Raw genomic sequence first — 19,726 nt, forward strand, 5'->3', positions numbered from 1 at the left:
AGTTTACCTCAGGCGCCACCTCTCCTGTGAAGTTTCTCCCCATTAATTTTCCAAGAGCACATGGTACCTCTCCTCTGCCCCCATCATACCATACCTACAAATCATGCCTCTCCTCTAGTAAAATAGAAACTCTATGATGCAGAGACTATACAATGTTTTTCTTTATATCTCGTGAATGAATGGATATTGAAAAGCATTTATTAAGCACTTACTATGTGCAGAATACTGTACTAAGACTAGGAATCCAAAGAAAAGGGAAAACATTTCTTGCTTCAGCAAAGCAGGCTTGCCTGCCCCACAGGTGACAGTTGGTCAAAAGTTGGTAGGGATCTTAATAGGCCCCTTCTCCACAGGTCTGCTCCCCTGAGATAACTAGCATAATGCATCATACATGAGTAGGAATAGAAAGGGATCAATAAGTTCATTAGAACAGGGCTCTCCCAAATAGAAAGTTCCCTCTACCAATGGACATTCTTCTCCTTCTACAACTTCTCTGTAACTTAAAAATATTAGAAAATTCCCTGGGGCAACTGCCTGGGCAAGTCACTTGTCTGTTGTTTCTCTCAATTTCCTCAACTATAAAATATAGATTATAACAGCACCTGCCTCACAGCATTATTGTGAGAACTGTACAAGATAATATTGGTAAATCACTTAGTACAGTGCCTGACACATAGCAGGTGCTTTGAAATTATGTGATTTGCCCAGGATCAAAAGTGAGACCAGACCTCAGACATGCCTGACTTCAAAACAGACTCTCCATGTGCTACTCAAGTTTGTTTGTAAAATGTACTTAATGTTCATTGAATGAATGATGAATGGAAAAATAAATAAATTCGAGAGCCATCATGGAGCAATGGAAAAAGTGGAAAAGTCAGGGATCTTAAATTAAAATCCCAGCTCTGAGGCTTACACTTTGGCCTTGGGAAATTCACTTATCCTTGACTTACACATCAGTGAAATCAAGAGAGTGGAGGCAATGACCTTTCAAGCTCCTTCTAGCTACAATAGATTCTTTTGAACTTTCTTAAAAGTAATTTGTAAATAACAAAACTTTTATTTGTCAGCTAAACTCCTCAAAGGCCTTGGAGAATCCTGTCCTAATTAAATATTTTATCTATCCCAGTTCTCAGAACAATTCTTTGCAAACAGTTGTTGTTGTTGCCCAGTTATGTCAGATTCTTCATAATCCCATTTGGGATTTTCTTGGCAAAGATACTGGAGTGGTTTGCCATTGCCTTCCCCTGATCATTTTACAGATGGGGAACTGAGGCAACAGGGTTAAATGCCTTGTCCAGGGTCATATAGTCAGTATGTGTCTAAGGGTGGATTTGAACTCAGGTCTTCCTGATTCCAGGCCCCTGATTCTATCCACTGCACCATCTAGCAACCCCTTTGCAAACAGTAGCTGCTGAATAAATAATTTGTAATATTTTATTGTTACTTATTGTACTTATTATTTCTTCATTGTCCCAAATACAACAGTATCATTTTTTCCCAGAATAATGTCACTTCTATCTTCGACTGTGTCTCTCTACACATTTTTTTCTTATCTCTTGCCATTTGTGCCTCTTTTTCTTTCCTTCCACCTGTATCTTTTCTTCTTTATTTGTCCCTCTATCTTCCTCCAGCCTTTGTTTTTCCTCCCTCAACGGAACAATATATAGAACTGGTAAATAATTTTTAATTTTTATTTTGTTTACTAAAAAGAGACTTAGACCTTGTTTCTCAATTTTAAGATTTCATCAGTGGGTCACTATCTCTCCAAAGTAAAATATTCAAAAGAAATGTAATTAAATTGCTTTTTTACTTATTATTTTCCATCCTCTACTGGGATCACTGGCCTTGATAAAAGATAAGGGTCCTCACCCCTGCAAGACAGCACCAAAAAGAAAAGAAGGAAGCTTCTGTGACAGAGGTCACTGGAAAAAAATGTTGAATCAAATGGCATGCCAGCTGTACAGTCCAGCCATTCCCCCTTCGTGGGCCATGCAGCTGGGTTTGGACTCAATCATAGGAGACAGCAAGGAAAGACTGTACACACACATTTCTCCAGCTCCATAAAAATCAACAGAAAGCATCCCTACAGGGCACTCTGGATTTCTCTTATCAGAGACTACCTATGATTTCCTACAGAAATTGACAAAGCCTGTTGGGTCTGTAATCCAATAATTTAACTTGATGCCAGGTTGCTCACAAACTCCGAAGAACACCAAAATTTGGTCCTGCAATTTCATATGAGTTAGGGAAGGTAAACCAGCCTAGGATTTGTGATTGCTTGTGTATGAAGGTGATGACAAAGTAAATCTTTAGAATTCAAGTGTATTTTATGTTAATTGGATAACATGGTTGCTTTAAAACTCCTCCAAGGCAAAGTAGAGCTGGTTCTCCTTGATTGCCTTTATTATGTTCCACAATGACTGCAGTTTGAATTCCCTTCTATTTACCTAGGAGGCAGGGATCCATTTCTGAAGAGCTTTATGATTTCTAGTGTTTTATGAAATTTATTTCAATACTTTTGGCTAATTATACCACGATAGCTTCTAAATACCAAATTATATCCATTATTCTTAAGTGTAGCTGGGAATATAATGGTTTGTGGTAATAGTATCATAATCTTTGTATTTAAAGCATTTGGAACGCTGAGATTTAAAATGCCTGGATGTGATGTGATTCTTAGTATTACCTACCTCAGTGCTAGGTAAACATGAATGAACTTCGATGACCTGTGGTGGTCTCCAAGGTTCTGAATGAAGTGGTAAAATTAGTTCCCTTTTATGTCGTATTTTGTAGTTTACCAAGCACTTTCTTCTCAACAACTCTGAGATGGGCAATAAAAGTATTGTTATTAGCACCCTTCTCCCCATCTTCCCATTTCCTGCAGTTTTACAGGAACTCTCCATCCATGTCATCAACTCTGTGCTGACAAAGGATTGTTGGTGCTATCCCAGTCTTTGGCTAAGGCTCAGAGAGGTTACAATTTTTGCCCAAGGCCACAAAGTCATAAATATCAGAGACGAGATTTAAACTCAGATCTTTTGGACGATAACTACTCTAGACACTTGTGTCCGATCTCCATTTTTCCGAAAAGGAAGAATTCACCAAGAAGACAGGTGACTTTGACCAATATCACATAGCTAGTGCATAGGAGAACTGTAGCTTGGACCTGAATTTTATCGTTCTGAATCCAATGATCTTCCTCCTCCAACACATTGCCCTTCTCTCATGATCGAACCTAGATTCAAAGAAGCTTCTCTTCCTGTTATATTTTCTTTCTCTCTGAGAGTTAGGATATGTTCTTTGGTATTGCCAGGGACCTAATGTATTACTTATTTCAAACCACATAGTAAAAGTTAAGTTTTCCCTGTATATATGAACTATCATGAGCCCCAAGGATCATAAGTCAATAAGCCTTTAAGAACCTAGTATGTGTCAGGCCTGTCCTAAGCCCTGGGAATACCAAGAAAGGCAAAAAAATCCCCAAACAATTTCTTCTCTCAAGGAGTTCACAGTCTTAATGGTAGAGACACCAGGCAAATATCACAAACATGGATACACTGGAGATACTCTCAGAGGCACTTGCATTAAGGTGAATCAGGAAAGACTTCCTATAAAGGGTGGAATTTTTAACTGAGACTTGAAGGCAAACAGGAAAGGGTGGAGATAAGGAAGAAGAATATTCTAAACATAAGAGATAATCAGTAAAAGTGCCCAGAATCTAGAGATGGAGTGTCTTCTGTGAGGAAAAACAAGGAATTCGGTGTCATGGGACAGCAAAGAACCTATGTGGTAGGAAGTAAGGTATGAGAAGACTGGAAAGGTAGGAAGGGGCTAGGTTGTAAAGGTTTTGAACATGAAAGGGGGAGATTGTAGGGAAAGGGAGAAGAAGGTAGGCCATAGTGCCACATCATCATTGTACCCCAACAGAGACCTAGTAAATACTGTACAGAAATGGAACCTAGCCTTGGACTTAAGGGTAGGACGTAGGGAGGCCACTTGCAAAAGAACTGAAATAATTCTCCCAAAGGAAAACTATGAAAAACTGGAGTGCACAATGATACAAAGGAAAAAATACTAAATTTAGAGTCAGAGTCCTGGAACTGTGGGCAAAACAATTACCATTAGCAGTGCCACTAAAATATATGGATTGGATTGGATTGAATGTTGTCCTTCATTCTCGAAGAGGACCAAAATGACATCACTATGATAAAGTGAAGTTTCAGGGTGCCCAACTGTGGCTGATCAGACCAATACGAGTTTGGAATGTTCTACTACAAGTTGGGCACAGATAGTCCAAGTGAATGTTTGGGGTAGATACTCCAAATCTGAATATCCTACATTTACTTTGTGATACCTCAATTCAAAGAGCACAGCACCTTTTCTTATGTGGGCACACCATGCTGAGCAGTCCTGTGCCAGTGTCTCCCATGTTTCACAGTCAAATCCAAAGTTCTTGAGAGAGATCTTGGGAGTGTCCTTGTATCGCATCTTCTGACCATCATGTGATCACCTGCCCCATGCGAGTTCTCCATAAAATAGTTTTTTTGACAAGCGTACATTTTGCATTCAAACAACGTGGCCAGACCATTGGAGTAGAGCTCTCTGAAGCAAAGTTTGAATGCTTAGCAGTTCAGCTCGAGCAGGGACATCAGTGTCTGGTACCTTATCCTGCCAGGTGATCCTCAGAAACTTCCCAAGACAGTTCAAATGAAAGCAATTCAGTTTCCTGGCATGGCGCTGGTAGACTGTCCATGTTTCACAGGCATTCAACAATGATGTCAGCACAATGGCTCTGTAGATCTTCAGTTTGGTAGTCAGTCTAATACCTCTTCTCTCCCAAACTTTTCTTCAGAGCCTCCCAAACACTGAGCTAGCCCTGCTGCCTATGCTAATTTTGGCCTAATAATTAGCACCAAGAAAACACAGCTCCATCATCCACCACCACAACATCCATACATGGAACCATTGGTTACAACAAATGGAGAAGATTAGAATGCTGTGGATAAGTTCACTTACCCTGGTAGTGTACTTTCCAGGGATGTACACACTGACAATGAGGTTGATGCATGCATGGAAAATAACACTCCCATGAAGGTGATATCCTATATAGCATAGGAGAGTGTCCTCTTTCAGAAGTATGGAATACTGAGAAGCAGTTCAAATTCTACATTTATAGACTTCATGACTTTGGGCAAGTTATTTCACCTCTCAGGCTCAATTTACTTATCTGTAAAATGAGGGAGCTAGACAAAATGATTGCTAAGGTCCCTTACTACTCTATATCTTATGACACACACACACACATACACACAAACACACACACACAAAAAAAGAAAGTCTTTCCTGATTAACATCCTTCTCCCGCCCCTCTCCTCACTCTGATTCTTCCTCTCCTCAAAGAAAGTGGTTCAGTAGTGTTAATTGACAATAAGATGCTGTAACTAATTCCACTTAGGCATCCAGAAAAAGAAACTAGGAAGAAAAGTGACATGGGAGAGAGCTATACTTGTTAGCTCTTTCCTGTGACTGCTGACATCTATTGTGGGAACTATTTTAATGTGACAATTTTCCACACACTGTGTTATTGGATCTGATTTCCTTTCTTGTAGAAAAGGAAATTCATGGCAGGGAAATATCTAAATTTAGAATCTATTGAGACATTTCTAATTTGGCAGACCAAAAACAAAATTTCTATCACTAATAAATTAACCAGAAAGGATAGAAATCTGAGTTAACAACAAATATGTTTAAAACTTAAAGGGATGCATTTCACATTATCTCCTGGAAATCTTTACCTATTTCCTCATATGGTAGTCCTTATATATGATTGTTGATTTCATTGTAGCATTCCACTGCACTGATATGCCAATTTTTTTCAGCCTTTCTACACCTATTTAGACAATTAGGTTGTCCTTAGTTTTTTGTTTTTTGTTTTTTAAAATTGTTAAGAAGCATTCTCATAAATCTTCCTCAACAAATAAAGAGAATATGTGATGCTACAGAAAGAGCACTGGTCCTATAGGCAGAAGATGTGAATTTGAGTTCCAGCTCTGACACTTACTGTCTATGTCACTCAGAAAATGTCATTCTACTCCCTCTGAGCCACAGTTTCCTCATCTGTTAAGAGGAAATAATAACTTCCCACCTCACAGTGTTTTGTTTAAATTCTAAATCTCTATATACATGTGAGCTAATATTATGGGTCCTTTTTGGTTTTGAGAACACTCAAACTATATTCTTAATAAAGCATCAAAGGATGTATTTTTTTACTTAGTTACAAGAGAGGGTACAGTGTGGAGCTGGGACAAGGGTGAAGAGTCTTTCTTTCTTTCCTAGAAATAACCTCAATGTAAAAACAAAATGCATCCAAAATTATTTTAAAAATATATTTTTTAAAATTCGAGAAAAACTTGAGAAAAAAATACAAAACAACCACAACTCATTTTTTTGAGATCCGTTCTATAGGAACTTTGAAAAATAAATTCCTTTCAAAATTTTAGTAATTAAACTCCCTGGTGTAGCACCCAATATTTACAATGCTTCTGTCAAATTCAACTTGAGTCAATAACCAATACTTCACATGCAGTAGGATCCAATACAAGTATCATTCAATTGCAGAGAATTTATACAATATAGGAGAGCAGCAACACATATAAGAAGCCACTATACTACAACTTTCATTAGCCATTTTCTAGCCCTTTTTAGGATTTTATTATATTATTGGACTTCATGCTAATGACAGGTACATGATAAGCAGCCGCACAATACATGGGCAGGTCAGCAACCTGGGATTATTTTGTTTTATGGCTGTTTGAAGAGGAAATCATTCTAGAGACTTTTAGTATGGTCTTTGCTATCTATTTCATAATTAAAAGGCAGATAAAATGCATGAGATGGAATATGAAACATCTTCACATGAAGCATAAACATATATTTATGTATTTAATGCTTTAAGATTTACATAATCATATGTATATGTGTTCATATATTTACATATATGATCTCATTTTAACTGGGGAAACAGCACAAGACAATGGCAAATGCAGTGACTTTAGAGACAGAGGACCTGGGTTCAAATTCTGCCTCTAATGCTAATTGCATGACCTTGAAAAAATGATTTTTACCTCCATGAGCCTCAGTTTCCTAAATTATAAAATGAATGGATTAGATGAGATGGTTTCTAAGGTTCCTTGTAGCTCTAGGTCTATAATCTCAAATCAGATATAAACCACCATTAAGTTTAATAAGCAAAGCATAAAACCTGATTGGAGTTTTTCCTCAGTGACTGTATGTAACTTTTCTTTTTAGACTATAGTGTGGACAGAATAATGCTATCAGTCTGACAGAATTACAAGTCCTTCTTAATTGCCTTCACAAGGAACTTAAAGATGAAGCAATAACAAGTTAATGTGCCAAAAGACTGGGGGAGGTTAAAGAGAGACAAGTATTTGTGAGGGCTGCCAATAATGACCTCATAGAGATTCTACCCCACTTACCAATAATCAAAGTTATGAGAAGTTTAATGGATGCATCAAAGTAGCATATAGGTAGGTATCTTGGAGGCCTGCCTGGAGTAGGTCATTCTAGCTAGCCTATATAGGTCATAGCTACCTCACCATAAAAAAAGCAGTGAGCTCCTTTTTGCCCGCATAGCATTTGTCTCCTGTTTGTGCTGAGTCTGTGTGTGCCTGCCCTCCTAATAAAATAGCACATTTTCTATTTACCTCAAGCAGTCTTAGGCCTCTATTTTCAGCATCTCCTTTCCCCAGCTCCTTTGTTCATTCCTCGTGCCCTTCTTTTTCAGTCCCTCTCCCACTTAGCTGCTTCCTCACTTTCTACACTCCAGGTACCCAGTACCTTCCTCCTAGCTTTTGACTGCTCCAAACCTCCCACTGTAGGCCAGCTCTTTGGTCTGTTTTAATCTATAACTTTGTCTTCTAAGAGGCTCCCCCACTATATATGTCCCTCCCACAACAGAGAGTTCCCATCTTTCCCCAGCTTTTTATCATAGGATCTAGACTGGAGGTGTTCTTAACCTGAAGGCCATGAACTTTTTAAAATAGCTTAATAGCCATATTTTAACATAATGGGTTTCCTTTTTAATCCTACCTATTTCACTTAAAAATGTTATTCTGAGAAAGGGTCCACAGACTTTACCAGACTGGGAAAGGAGTTCATAATGCAAAAAAGATTAATGACCCCTGCTCCAGAGCTACAGAAAACCTTAAGAATCATCTGATCCAACTCCTTCATGCTATAGATGAAGACACTAAAGGCCAGACTGCCGCAAAATCACAGATTTATAGATCTGGAATGGAAACGGACCTTAGAAGTCATCTGATCAAACTTTGTCATTTCACAAAAAAAAGAAACTGAGATCAAGGTCACATAATCAATGAATATGATAATATGATATGACATGATAAGTCATATATCATCAAAACAGAATTTGCATATCATTTTAAGATTTAAAAATTGCTTTTCATGTGCTCTCTCCCCTGAGCCTCACAAAAAATTTGTGAGGTAGGTACCATTTTTATTCCCATTTTACAGACAAGGAAACTGAGGCTGAGAGAAGGTTAAGTGACAGTAATCAGGACCAAAATTTCAACAGAGGTCCTTTGATTTTAAGTCCACTGTCTTTTGCCTATACCACATTAACTATTATACGCTGCTATTATGCCTCAGTCCTGAGGTGCAAGGTTCTCTGATACAACTTTGATGTTTAATGAAAGGAAACAACTTACAGTACTGAAAAAATCTGGTTTAATCTTAGTCTAAAGTAAGTATAACCCAAGACCCCAAAATCTTGTGTCTTTTCTGTTACACCATTAGGGAAGCTTCCTCTTTTACTCAATTCCTTCCTCCTCTGCTTCAGCTGGCCCTAGACATTCAACTTTGACTGTAGAAAATTATTACTAATTGTAGTAATTTATATGAGCTCCTTATGATTTATGCCTTATTATCATGCAATATATAATAATTATGCATGACATTACACATCAGATTAACTTTTCTATAAGGTTTATTTTATTACATCACTGAATTCTGCTCATATATTCTCAGTCTTCAAAATTTGTTGCGTAGTCATCCATTCACAACTTTTTTAAAAGATTCATTGGTTCAATAGCTGGGGTGTTCAGGGGACCAACATCTCTGGTGCAAGGGCATACTGAGACTTTTTTAGGGCTGCTCATCTACCCTTAGTGTCCACCTTCATTCAAATCTCACCTTTGACTCCAAGAAGCTGTAGCATGCACATCATCAATCCCACCCCATAAACCAGGTCAGCAGTTGGGCTAAACCAAGTTGAGGGTAACTGACAGATCTCAAACATATCAGTGAGTTGGGGGGAAGACTTTCTCTAGCAGAATGGGCAGATGAAAACAATTTGTTCTAACAGCAATGAAGGTGGCTGAAGCAGGTACTGTGGAGAGCTTAGAACTTGATCAGGTATCAAAAATGCTTAGGTCATCCACTGCATCTAGGGCCATCACCAATCATTTTGACTTTTGTCCTGCCACTGGACTTTGATGACTCAAGATGGGAGAATGAGACTGATGACTTTGTACAGCTCTGCCTCAAATAAATCTGATTCATGCACAAGTCAAGACATCACCAGAGATGTTATTCTTCCTCTTCAAAAACAAAGGACAAAAAATTCATCTGCTATGAGGAAGGCACCATGGTAGGTGCTCAAGATTAAAATATGAAAAATAACCTGGCTCTTGACCTACTAAAAGGCTTACAACCTAGAAGAGAGATGAGCCATGTAGATAAATAAATATAGTACCAGTTAGAAAACTCTTAAGTGTATAAAAGAGGAGAGAATAAAAGAAGGAAATCACTTTCTTCTGGGAAGCAGAAGGTGACATGACCCTGTGCAAGGAAGATGTCATGAGAACATGCTGCCTGAGCTAGGACTTGGGGAAGGGGAAGAATGCGATTAGGCAAAGACTAGAGAAAACATTTCATGAATGAAGGCAACATATGTAAAGGACAGTAGAAGATTTGAGCAGGATGAGGTTGTGAGGAACCCCTATTGGCTAGAACATGGAGTGAACAAAGAGAAGAATCATAAAATAAGGCTGGAAAGATAGTTTGGAAATAGACCGTGACAGGCTTGGAAAGTCGCCGTAGAGAAATCTTTCTAAAGAGGCATATTCTCTGCTAGCAGACCACAAACAGGATGAGGCCATGTGAAATGTTCATAATCTATGCAACTGATTTTCTCTGCCCATTCTCCCTCCATCTCCATCCAACCACACCCCCCAATATGTTATCTGATCAGCTCACCCAACTTACTCCTCCTCTCTTTGCCCCCGCATAAAACACTCATGTATACAATGGGCAGCAGTTAGGCAGTTCTCCAGGAATGTCCCCTTCCATCTGTTTTCTGGCACAATTGATTCACCATGTTGTTCAATGTTGGCAGCCTGTGTATACCAGCCAGAGTAGAACAAGCTATGGGAAAGTGATTTCCTGTGAAAATGAGTATAGATTCAAATATCCTAACTACTAGGCTGGCTAGAAGAGAAAGCTGGCTATCCTAATACTGAAAGAAGCTGAAAAAACCCCACCCATTAACCAGAAGCTGAATGCAAAATAATCTCTGTATGAAATCCAAGTGATGCCAGCCAGACCACTTAAAGTGATAGTTTGAACATAAGAAACCCAACCCATTCTCCAAAGCCCAGTGACAACATCACCTCCTACATAAAGCTTGCTTTAATCCCTTCAGCCAGTGATGATCTTTCTTGTGTGCTAATTGTATGCCTCTATGTATTTATGATATTCTAAATTGTATGATTCATTGGAAAAAGTCCTTATATTGGAAAAGATCGAAGGCAAAAGGAAAAGGGGATGGCAGAGGATTAGATGGATAGATAATGTTATAGTAACAATGAACATGAGCTTGGAAAGACTTCAGGGCATAGTGGAGGATAAAAAGGTCTGGCATGTTATGGTCATGACTAAATGATGGAAAAAGAGCAAAATTGTAGGATAGTTATTTTGTATACATCTAATCATACCCTAAGAGATAAGAAACTATTTGTCAAAAGAAGTTATTCCTTATTTATTTTCATATCTCCTCATGGTGCAGTTAAACATAGTAAATGTTTAATAAAAATGTGTTGAGTAAAAGAACATAAGAGGAATGAAGCTGGCCTAGATTTGAGAATGAGTTGAAAACTTTAGCCAAACCAACTTAAATCTGCTTTTAAAATCTGGATAAAGTTCAAATGGCCACATCCTGAAAGAAATTTAAGTTGTTATAAATTAATTGTTAAAATCCATAAAGTTATCGAACTTAGTAAATTGTCTATTGTGTTTATATGTATGCACCAAAGAATTTGATCATTTAAAATACATTTTCTCATAATTTCATCTATTCATGGAATCAGTGTTTCTCAGCTTTTTTTCTACATATTCCTCCTGCCTTTGATAAGAAGATCAACACATTCACAAACAGAAGCTGCATTTCAAAATTAACCCTGACATGTCATATAACTTCAGTTCATTCAAATTCTGGACATTGCTATTCACAAATTTATTATTGGATAAGTCAGTTTTTTCATATAAATTTATTTATTTTCAGTTTTCAACATTCAATTCCACAAAATTCTGAATTTCAAATTTTCTCCCCATCCTCTCCCTCCCCCCATCCCAGGACAGCAGATATTCTGATTGCCCTTTCCTCCAATCTGCCCTCCCTTCTATCATCCTCAGCCCCCTTATCCCTTTCCCATGTGTTTTCCTGTAGGATAAGATAGATTTCTATACCCCATTGCTTATATATCTTATTTCTTAGTTGCATGGAAATCAACCTCTGACATTCTTTTTTGAAACTTTGAGTTCCACATTCTGTCCCAGTTCTCCTCCCCAACTACCCTGATTGAGAAGGCAAGCAATTCGATAAAGGTTTTACCTGTATAGTCATGCAAAACATCTCCATAACAGTGATGTTGTGAAAGACTAACTATATTTTCCTCTATCCTGTCCCATCCTCCATTTATTCAGTTCTCTCCTTTGATCTGTCCTTCTACCAAATTGGTTGCTTCTGATTACCCCTTCCCCCCAATCTGCCATCTCTTTAATTATGCCCCTTCTCTTGTCCCCTCACCCCCTGCTTTCCTGCAGGATAAGATAAATTTCCATACCCAACTGAGTGTGTGTGTTATTCCCTCCCAAAGCCAAATCTGATGAAAGGAAGACTCTCTTACTCCCTCTCACCTTCCCCTCCTTCCCCTCCCTCATAAAAACTTTTTCTCATCTCTTTTATGTAAGATGATTTACTACATTCTACCTCTTCCTTTCTCTTTCTCTTACTACATTCCTCTCAACCCATAATTTTCTTTTTTAGATATCATCCCTTCATATTCAGCTCACCCTGTGCCCTCTTTCTTTCTCTCTCTGTGTCCCTTCTCTCTTTCACTCTTTGTCTCTTTGTGTATCTCTCTGTCTCTGTCTCTCTTTCTGTCTCTCTGTCTTTGTCTCTGTCTCTGTCTCTGTCTCTCTCTGTCTCTCTCTCTCTCTATATATATATGTATGTATATATGCACACATACATACATATATATGTAAAATATATAAAACTTTTATCAAATTGCTTGCCTTCTCAATGAGTGTAGGTGGGGAGGGGGACTGAGACAGAATGTGGAACTCAAACCTTTAAAAAAGAATGTTAGAGGTTGTTTTTACAGGCAACTAGGAAATTAAACATATATATATATACACACACATATATACATAGAGATATACATAGAGATATAGACATGAATATAGATATAGATATGTCCTCCAACTATCCTAATACTGAAAAAGGACTCCTGAGTTACAAATATCATATTTCCATATAGGAATATCAACAGTTCAACTTTAATAAGTCCCTTATGATTTCTCTTTCCTATTTACATTTTCATGATTTCTTGTATTTGGAAGTCAAATTTTCTATTCATCTCTGGTCTTTTCAATAAGAATTCTTGGAAGGCCTCTATTTCACTGAAGTTCCATTTTTTCCCCAGAAGTATTACCCAGTTTTTCTGGGTAGGTGATTCTTGGTTTTAATACTGTCTCCTTTGACCTCTGGAATATCATATGCCATGCCTTCTGATCCCTTAGCGTAGAAGCTGCTAAGTTCTGTGTCATCCTGATTGCGTTTCCACAATACTTGAATTATTTCTTTCTGGCTACTTGTAATATTTTCTCCTTGGCCTGGGAATGCTGGGATTTGGCTATAATATTACTAGGAGTTTTTCTTTTGGGATCTCTTTCAGGAGGTGATCAGTGGATTCTTTCCATTTCTATTTTACTCTCTAGTTCTAGAATATCAGGGAAATTTCCCTTGATCATTTCTTGAAAGATGATGTCTAGATTCTTTTTCTGATCATGGCTTTCAGGTAGTCCAATAATTTAAAAATGATCTCTCCTGAATCCATTTTCCATGTCAGTTGTTTTTCCAATGAAATACTTCACATTGTCTTCTATTTTTTTCATTCTTTTGATTTTGTTTTATAATTTCTTGATTTCTCATAAAATCCTTAGCTTCCATTCACTCCTTTAAAATTTGAAGGAATTCTTTTCTTCAGTGAGCTTTTTAAACTTCTTTTGCCATTTGAGTTCATCTAATTTTAAAGGTATTATTTTATTCAATTTTTTTTTTGTTTCCTTTAGCAAGCTGTTGACTTCTTTTTCATGGTTTTCTTGCATCACCTTATTTCTCTACCCAATTTTTCCTCTATTTCTATTACTTGATTTTCAAAATCCTTTTGGAGCTCTTCCATGACCTGAGACAAAGTCATATTTTTCTTAGAAGCTTTGGATGCAGGAGCTCTGACTTCATTGTCTTCTTTCGGCTGTATGTTTTGATCTTCCTTGTCACCAATGATGTAAGAAAATACCTCTTCACTGAGAAAGTAAGAATCTATAATCTGTTTCTTTCCCCCACTTTGCTCATTTTCCCAGCCAATTACTTGACTTTTGAGCTTTTTCAAGTGGAAGACTCCAGAAGTATCCTCTGTTTCATCAGTGGCTTTATTTGCCCTGGTACTGGAACAAGGGCTGGGAGGGGTTGGGGACCAAACCAGACCATGCTTCCCTCTCAGACAGGGAAGAGATCCTTCTTATTGGCCTTTGAAGCTGTCTTTATCATTTGTGGGTTAAGAAGTCTGGAATCCATAGCAGCTGCCAGCGATTCAGTCTCCTAAGTCCTGCTCCCACTCAGTTCATGCCAGCATGGCCGAAACTGCACTCTGCTCCCAGTTTGGTGCAATAGACCCTTCCTGTCGACCTTCCAGATTGTCTTAGGCTGAAAACTTGTTTCAGTCTGTCATTCTGTGGCTTCTTCTGCTCTAGAATTTGTTTAGAGTCATTTTTTACAGGTTTTTTGAGGGATTTAGGGAGAGAGCTGTAGCAGGTCCATGCTTCTTGCCATGTTGGCATCACCCCAGATCAGATAAGGCAGTTTTAAACACATTAAACTGTCTGACTGCTTGAAGAATAAATTCTTACTTTTTTAGACAGATGTCTGTGGAGTAAAAAGTAGAAGAGATCACTTTTGAAGGGATCACTTGGATTTTGGAGGGAGGAAAATGAAAACAGACTGAAAATGGAAACCTAAAAGGAAAAGGGCAAAGATTAGCACTAAATAATATGAAATTTGCCAATCTTCCAACCTCTTTACCTTTTCTAAACAGATCATTCTCTGCAATACTTTCAAATAACAACCCTTTCAAGAAGTTCAATTGCTTTCTGCCCTCTTACTGTGTTGTAGTTCAGCACATCAATCTTCTTATCAGTCTGAAGAAGGTAAAATGGTATTATTAGTGGGATTCTGGGAATTAATTTTGATTATAACACAATTTAGGAAAATACACTATCATAACTTGATCCCAAAATATTTAAGTGGGCTTGATATTTGAGTTGTGAACATGCTTATTATTTGAGAAGAGTACATTTTCTAGAGTGGAACAAGTAGATGGCACAGTAGGCTTGGTGCAGAGTCTGGAGTTTAAATCTTGCCTCAGATGCTTAGTAGCTGTGGGGTGACCCTGGGCAAGTCACTCTGTTTGCCTTAATTTTCTCATCTGTAAAATAAGCTGGGAAAGCAAGCCACTCCAATATCTTTGCCAAGAAAACTCCTACTGGGGTCAGGAAGAGTCAGATACAATTAAAATATCTAAAATATCTAAATATCTAAAATATCTAAATGACAACAATAACAACAAATGTCTAGAATTTGTTTATTAAGTCAGATATTACTACTTTTTCTTTTTGACTTTTAATCCTGAAAGGATGCCCAAGATGACAACATTTATGAACAGGAAGTGAATGAAGAAACACTAGAAAAGTTCCATTACTTGCCCTTTTCCATATTATCATCTGGCATAACTCTTGAAATGATAGCAATACCTATAAGACAAGAGAATATAAGCACTAATAAATGAAGATGAAATTATTCCTATCTGCATACATCCCATGTTTACTTAGAAAACCCTAGAGTATTAGCAAAGAAACTAAATGAAGCAACTAAAAGCCTGTATCAGTAATTACCCCAACATACACAGGGGTGGGGGGTGAGGAGCTGCTATTACAGGTTCTTTGATATGCTTCTCTAAGAGGAAAGACAACTTTGAGGGGTTAACAATCACTTTAATCAAGCACATGTATCATTCAGGTAGTTCAGGGGGAAAACTTAGAACTTAGAAACTGAACTTAGAAAAAACACAGAGAAATCAAAGATCAACAGACATGGCTTCCTCTGTCTAACCATAATCAATACATACATCACAATTCAACAGACAGGTTCAACTTCCTGACCATTGTTACCAGAGAGAGAAGCACCAACATCTGGGTTTTTCAAAGCCAGAGGGATACTTAATAGCTTCCCAGACTCTTATCTGGCACTCAAACATTCTTCCAAAAACTAAGCCCCTAGGTAAAACTGCACCTCAAAGTCTTTATGCACATTTTAGAGCCAGAGGGCATCACATCCCTTGAGAACCAGTGCCTCATTAAGGCGTGGACCTTCCTACAAATCTTTCCAGGCCCAGCAATGAGTGGGAAAGTTCCTCCTTAATCACATTATTCAGAGTCATTCTCTTTCATATAAACAAAAGCAGCAAAAGATCCCACTTTGCTTGCCCTCACATAGCCTTTGTTAAGTAATGTGAAAAAATTCTAAATTTCTGTAACACAATGATAAAACCAGGAGAAAATAACAACAGAGAAATCTCATTGAAAATGACTACAAAATGCATAAAATATCTGAAAGTTGATCTATATATTCACAACATAGATATATACAATTATAACAAATTTTCACAGAAATGAAGGAAGATGTAAATAGACAAATGGTCATTGACCATGGCTAGACCATGACTAAATAAAAATGACACCTAATTTAATTTATATATTCAATGTCATACCAATCAAACTAACAAGGACTTACTTTCTAGATCAAGACAGAATAAAATATAGATCAAGACAGATAAAATTAGAAGATCAGTTGGATAAATAAAGACCATAATCTCAGGGAAATGATGGAAAACAATAGGATTGAAGGGAGAATAGTACTTGCAGCCTGCAACCAATATTAGAGAGTAGTAACCACCAAACCTATTTTGATTACAAAAATAATTTTTTTCTAAAAAAATGTATGTTAGTGGAGTGTACTAGAGAAACAAGGATCAGACACAACTAAACTTAGCAGTGTTCAATAAATCTAATAACATAAATTATGTTGGAGGAAGGTTTCCTGTTCAATTAGTCCTCATGGGGAAACTGGGAAATAATTTTACAAAAAAAAGAGTTTTATATAGCATGAAATCAATATGTTCCAAGCAAATAGACTAAATATAAAAGATCACATTTTTTTTTAGATGGAGGGAAATAGAAGTATCTTTTTTATAGCTATGAGTAGGAGGATGTTATAAAATACATAACAGATCAGGGAGACAGAAGATTACAAAATACATATTAGAAAATTCTGATGAAATTTTGGTACACTGATGAAAAGGAAAAAATTTTGTACAGTAAAAATCAACATATATGAGTAATTCAAAGAAGCACAGTAAGACTTCTATGAACTGATGCAGAATAAAGTAAACAGAACCAATAATACAATGAACATATTATTTCAGCAATTATAAAACAGAGCATTAAATAAAATCAAACACTCCATGATTATAATGAATGATAATCTAGAGAAGAAATATGGAAATGAACTTCCTTTATTTCTTTTTTTTTTTTTGGTTTATTTATTTTTAGTTTTCAATATTCACTTTCACAAAATTTTGAGTTCCAAATTTTCTCCCCATCTCTCCCCTCCCCCCACCCCATAATGCCTTGCATTCTGACTACCCCATCCCTGAATGTGCCCTCCTTTCTATCACACTCCTCCCTTCCCTATCCCCATCTTCTCTCTTTTCTTGTAGGGCAAGATAGATTGCTATACCCCATTATCTGTATTTCTTATTTCCCAGTTATATGCAAAGGCAATTCTCAAAATTCGTTCCTAAAACTTTGAGTTCCAACTTCTCTTCCTTCCTCCCTCCCTCCCCATCCCCACTGAGAAGGCAAGCAATTCAATATAGGCTATATATGTGTAGTTTTGCAAAAGACTTTCATAAAAGTCATGTTGTGTAAGACAAACTATATTTCCCTCCATCCTATCCTGCCCCCCATTTCTTATTTTTTCTCTTTTGACCTTGTGTCAAAAGTGTTTACTTCTATTTACTCCTTCCTCCCATTTGCCCTCCCTGCCCTGCCACACCACTTGTCCCCTTCTCCCCTACTTTTCTGTAGTGTAAGATAGATTTTCATACCAAATTTAGTGAGCATGTTATTCTCTCCTTAACCAAAGTGTGAAGAGAGTTTCACTTTTTCCCTCTCACCTCCTCTCTTTTCCCCTCCATTGAAAAAGCTTTTTCTTGTCTCTTTTATGAGGAATAATTTGCCTCATTCCATTTCTCCCTTTTTCCTCCCAATATATTCCTCTCTCACCCCTTAATTTTATTTTTTAGATATCATCTCTTCTTATTCAACTCACCCTGTGCTCTCTCTCTATGTGTGGCTGTGTGCATATATATATGTATATATATGTACATGTGTGTGTTTGTGTGTGTATAATCCCTCCAATTACCCAAATACTGAGAAAAGTCTCAAGAGTTACAAATATTGCCAGTGCTCCTCCTCACCTCAGGGTCAGGCTCAGGGCTGAGATTCAGATCAGAGGCTCAATTCCCCAAGGGGCTTTAGGCATAAGGCCCCAAAAATGGATGCTGCTGCTATACTGGCTGCTGCCTGCAGTCTAGACTACGTTCCTTTCTCCTGGGTGGAGGAGTTTTCTCATTGATCTTTGAAGCTGTCTTTGGTGTTTGTGGATTGAGCAGTCTGGAAACTGCTGCTGCCACCAGTGGTGCCCTGATGTCTGTTATGGGTCCTGTCCCTGCTGCATCACATGGCCCATGCTGGGCTGCTCTCTGCTCCACGCCCAGATTTTCAGGCTGTCTTGGGCTAGAAATCTCTTTCACTCTGTTCTTTCGTGGCTTCTGCTGCTCTAGATTTGTTTAGACTCACTTTTTACAGTTATTATATAGACTATGTGAGGAAACTTCTACAGGTCTGTCTTTCTACTCTACCATCTTGGCTCTACTCCCCCTTCTCCTCCCCTCTGCCTCCAAATCCCAACCTCCATTATTTCTGTGAAAAGATAGAGGATGATGAGTATGGAATGCCCCATTCTATAAAATGAAGGAGTTGTACTAGATTATTTCCAAGGTCTTTTACAACTCTAAAGCAATGACATTATGATTTAATTCTTACCCTGTCAAAGATAGTTGATGTCAGTTGATTTTTCTAGTCTTTTGTTGTTGTTGTTGCTGTTGCTGTTGTTGTCCCAGGAAAGGCTTGTTGGGTGGGAGAAGAAATTATTTCCAGAAATGTCTATGATTTTAAAACAAAAGGAGAGAAAAAAAGTTTTGGGACTGTTTTCTAAACATGTTGAAAAGTCTCTAATAAGGCTGTGGGTATGAAATGGTCAGTTCTGTCAAATAAAATATATGTATTAGACAGGGTGTGCCAGAGTCAGCTTGAATAAACCCACAAAAACTTATTTTTAAATTTTCAGTATAAGAAGTTTTAACTTGGAGATTAGACGTGCTACAAATGAGGGCTTGTCTTATAGTTTTTTAGATTTATAGATTTTTAGACTTGTGATAGAGAAAATGTTAAAAATGTAGATGAAAACTAAAAGTGTGTCATGTATACTTTTCCCCTAGAAATATGGTTGTTAAATATTTACCAGAACACTGCTGGTTGGGCTTCATCTGTCCCACATGGAAGTAGCGCCAGGCATGGGAGTTCTAGATGTCTAGTATTTAGCCAAGGCCTCAATAGCAGAGTGATTTGAAATATAATTCATAAATGATAATCAGAGTAAAGTCATCAATATCAAAAAGTGATGTAGGTAGCCAGGAGTCAAAGTAACAGGTAACAAGTGAGAAGGACAGTAAAGAGAACAAAATCAGGAAACATGGAAGGCCATCAGAAACACAGGGTTGTGGACTATCCATGAGATTGTTCACTTCACTCATTGTGTTGGTGATGGCATTATTGTTAGTATTGGGTTTCATATACCACCACCCTCACCCCACCCCCCAACTCCCTTAAAAGCAACATGGATGCTGGCTTGGACAGAATGCCACCTATTCTATATCAATCATCC

General features: G+C 37.6%; 1 protein-coding gene and 1 long non-coding RNA gene across 5 annotated transcripts in view; one reads left to right on the top strand and one right to left on the bottom strand.

The window, feature by feature from the left end:
• CDH20 (cadherin 20) overlaps positions 1-19,726 on the top strand; it is a 303,787-nt gene that overhangs the window by 162,279 nt on the left and 121,782 nt on the right. The gene's annotated exons all lie outside the window — the stretch shown is intronic.
• The window catches only part of LOC140501667 (uncharacterized), a 264,231-nt gene that overhangs the window by 30,744 nt on the left and 213,761 nt on the right, over positions 1-19,726 (bottom strand). For 2 of the 4 annotated variants that reach the window (XR_011966299.1, XR_011966300.1), the window contains 2 exons: positions 18,826-18,945; positions 15,213-15,411 (listed from right to left, as the gene is read on the bottom strand). This is a non-coding gene — a long non-coding RNA (uncharacterized lncRNA). Of the gene's footprint in view, positions 1-11,638; positions 14,617-15,212; positions 15,412-18,825; positions 18,946-19,726 lie in introns of those variants that run through there. The other 2 variants (XR_011966301.1, XR_011966302.1) reach the window with 2 other exon arrangements.

Source organism: Notamacropus eugenii, chromosome 4 (genome assembly GCF_028372415.1).
Source record: "Notamacropus eugenii isolate mMacEug1 chromosome 4, mMacEug1.pri_v2, whole genome shotgun sequence".
Classification (NCBI taxonomy): Eukaryota; Metazoa; Chordata; class Mammalia; order Diprotodontia; family Macropodidae; genus Notamacropus; species Notamacropus eugenii.